This window comes from Callospermophilus lateralis, chromosome 1, assembly GCF_048772815.1.
Source record: "Callospermophilus lateralis isolate mCalLat2 chromosome 1, mCalLat2.hap1, whole genome shotgun sequence".
Classification (NCBI taxonomy): domain Eukaryota; kingdom Metazoa; phylum Chordata; class Mammalia; order Rodentia; family Sciuridae; genus Callospermophilus; species Callospermophilus lateralis.
Window position 1 is genome coordinate 32,554,700 of NC_135305.1, and position 4,216 is coordinate 32,558,915.

Genomic DNA, 4,216 nt, shown 5'->3' on the forward strand with positions numbered 1-4,216 from the left:
TAGCTTTCCATTACTCTTACACAATACCTGAAACAACCAGTCTAAAAGGAGGAAAGGTTTATTTTGGCTTAGTGTTTCAGAGGTTTACGTCCATGGTCATTTGGGCCTATTGCTTTGGGCCTATAGCAGCACATGGCAGGAATCATGGTAGGAATATATAGCAGGAGAGACCTATTCACCTCATGGTGACCAGAAGGCAGAGAGAGAGAGAGAGAGAGAGAGAGAGAGAGAGAGAGAGAGAGAGAGATATCAAGATCCATCTACCTAAATGAACACCTCCAATGACCTAACTAGCTTATACTAGGCTCTGCCTTTTGAAGGTTCCACCACCTCTCAATAGCACCAGGCTGAGGACCAAGCTTTTAACACAGGGGCCTCTGGGGGACAAACTAGATCCAATTTATAGCACAGTATACCATTTTTATTTTTCTACCACATTTTTACTGTACATTTTCTGTGCTTAGATACATAAGTATTTGCCATTGTTTTGAAATTGCTTACAGTATTCAGTACAGTAATGTGCTATACAAGTTTGTAGTTTAGGAGTGATAAGCTATATAATATAGCCTAGGTATGTAGTATGCTACATCATGTAGGTGTGTATAAGTATGTACTCTCACCTTCTCACAGTGGCAAAATCACCTAATACTGCATTGCTCAGAATATATTCCCTTTATTAAGTAATGCAAGATGATTATATATATATATATATATATATATATATATATATATATATATATATATATATATCCTCTCACAATCTATAAACATTTCTGCTCAACTACTTTTTGTGGATTTGTTTCCACTTCTCTTGGGTAAATATCTAGAAGTGGAATTTATAGGTTAGCCAGTAGGTATGTATTTAACTAATAAGGAAATGCTGAGAATTTTTTCCAAGTGATGTATAACTTTTTTGCTTCCACCACCAATACATGATGAGATATTGAATGCTTACATACTTGTCAATAGTTAGTGAGGTTAGATTTTTAAATCTGATATTCCATTGGGTTTATAATGATATGTCTTTGAAATTTTAATTTGCATTTCTCTGAGTTAATGGTGTTAAACAGCTTCTCACTTGCTGCTAATCTGGTTCATCAACTTGATGAGATTGAGAGATGCCTAGAAAATTGGCAAAGTACATTTCTGAGTGCGCATGTGTGCAGGTGTTTCCAGAGATGATTGGCTTGTGGGTCAGTGAAATGAGAAGGGAAGACCCACGCTAAATGTGGGGGGTGGCATTTTTTTAATAGGCCGGTGGCCCCTCTGTAACAAAACAAGAAAAGGAAGGGGGAAGTTCCCATTCATTCACACTAGACTCTTCTCACACAGGTGTGATTTTTGTTGCTGCCATTGCCTGGGGAATCAGCCTCAATCTTTGAATGCAGACTTGCACTAATGACTCCAGGAAGCTTCCAGGCCTTCAACCTTGGACTAGGTCTGCATCATTGGTCCCTCTTGTTCTGATGTTCCAGCTTCTTGGACAGAGCAACTACTGTTTATCCTGCAGATGGCTATGGTGGGACTATCCAGCCTCTGATTGTTTAGTCAATCTAATAAATTTTTTTTGTTTGTTTGTTTTCTGCTGGAGAACCCTAATACATTTGCTTATTGGCTATTTATGTGTCTTCCTTTGATGAATCACCTATTCAAATTGTCCATAATTTGTACCCTTTGAATTTCAACTCCTAATATTTAATAGTCACTCAATATATAATCATTGAATGAAGGGAATGTTTAATCTTATATGATTATTAAATGCTTATAAAGTACTCACCATGCCTGATACAGAGTCAACATCCAATAACCATTAGGTATAAGATTTAGTCAGATTTGCATCACTGTGACCAAAAGATCTGACAAGAACAACTTATAGGAGGAAAAGTTTATTTTGGCTCACAGTATCAGAGATTCAGTCCACGGTTGCCAGACTCCATAGATTGGGCCTGAGATAAAGCATAACATCATGGCAGAAGGGTGTGGTAGAGAAAGCAGCTTAGGACATAATAACCAGGAAGCAGAGAAAGATCTCTTCCCACCAGGGACAAAATCTAAACCCAAAGGTGATCTTTTTCTTCCAGTCACACCCTACATGCCTATGGTTCCCAACCAGTTAATCCATGTCGGTGGATTAATCCACTGATGAGGTTACACTTCTCATAATCTAATACTGTCACCTCTGAACATACTTTCATTGTCTCACACATGAGATTTTGGGGAACACCTCATATCTAAACCATAACAAAGGGTTATCCCAGTTTGATATGTGAGGAAATGAGGATTGAAAAATATTTTTTATTTGATCACGATAATTTAGTTACTGTCAAAATTGCTGCTTATAGCTGGGATTCTCAAATTCTGTATTTCATGTTTTGAGTTATTTGTTCTTAGGAGTTTGGCCACCTAAAAATTGGATGCTCCATTAAATTTGTTACTTCATTTATTCTGGTAACTATTATTCATTCTTTTAACAATTAGTATGATAAATGGTGACAATTACTTTATAGGTTTTAATTTATTTGATTCTCACTACAACCTTATGAGGAAAGTACTGATAATTTTATTGTGTGGGCAATTAAACTGCAGCCCAGGGAGGATATGCAACCTCCCAGGCTCACACAGATATTTAGAGGTGCAGACAGGATTCAAACTCAATTACTTCCATAAAATGCCTGTATGTTTTTAAATCATGATACAATGCTGTCTCTTATGAGAAAATAAATTTTGGATATGCTGAAGTTGAGGGGTCTATGGAACATCAGGATGAAAAATTCCACTAGAATTATAAATTTAAAAGAGAGTTACAGGAGGGTGGAGTAGGGGCAGAAAATTATGTACTCAGTGACTACAGAGCAGGATCATAAGAAGAAAGATGTGTTAGGAGTGATTAGACTAGGTTCTGGATATATTGGAAGATGGAGAAATGCCACCAGTTTTGAGTTCAGAAAGCTCAATGGTGGTCTCCATTTTTGAAGGACTTACTTTGTCCATAAGTGTAGATTGGTAACTGTGGAATCTTATGATCTCCAATAATTCATCCCTAAGATTTTCTGCAATATATTGGCTACTGTTTGATATTAGAATCCAAGACAGATGGACCTATATTCCCTGTCCAAAGTGTCTAGGAGCTTAGAATTATTCTCATGACCCCTTTTCTATTTACTGGAAACTCCAAGAGTCCCCACAGGGGCTCCTCAGGCCATGTTGACTAATCCGTCCCTCTGCTCAGAGTTTGCTCTCCTGATCAGCGAGTAAGAGGAGCTTTGAGTGAGTCAGTGCTTCCAAGCTGGCAGTACCAGCCCTGGTGTTAATCTGTGTTATCTTAGCTCCCAGGGTGAGTAATCATGCCCAGAGAGAGGATCTCACCAGGAGAAACAGGTGCAGATTTCCAAAGAAGGCCTCTGTGACCATAGTAGGAGGTTAGCTGAAACCAAATCTATATTTACTCCTTGCAACAGAATATTTTTTAAACTATGTTTTGCGGGAACATTTGGGTTCCCTATAAAACTATTTCTGCCTCCATTACTTTGGCTTTGTGGGCATGCCAGCAATGTGCCCTGCCAGGAACTAGTCTTGCTTCTGAGAACTTGCATAGCCGGTCTGAAGTCAAAGCAGCCTAGAGTAAGTATGTGACACAGAGCAACTAAGCCAGTCCCTGACTACTAGGATGCACACACAAACATGTTTTTGAAGTCCTTCATTCACACAGCAGGGAACACACTGTTCTTTCTGGGAAATTGCCAGAAACCTATGAGAAATTCTGATCCATGTCAAGAATAGACACCCAGGCTTGCATAGATGAGGACACTATGTGGTACTGAGTTGCTACCACCCCATCTTTACTCATCTGGCCTCCTAAACCAAGCCAGGAGACTCTTTCCCTGCACTTCTCAAATCCTTGGTTAGTTTTTAAATTATTGACAGAGGCCACTATATCTCTAGCAATACCACACTACCACTACTGGCCCAAAGTCAAATGTCAACATATTCTTTCTTCTTTTATTTATATTGCATCTCTTGCTTCTCAGAGACTCAGACTATGGACCTCTGAGGTGAAGCCCAAGGAGAATAACCTTTAATCTTTTCCAGTTCAAAAGGTACAGGGAGAGTTTGAGCTGCGGCTGCACCCCATTAGTCCTAGACCACAGCTTGGGCAAGAAAGGCAAAGATTACTTGAAATTTAGTACAGGCGAAGTTGAAAGAAAACTCTTCTCTT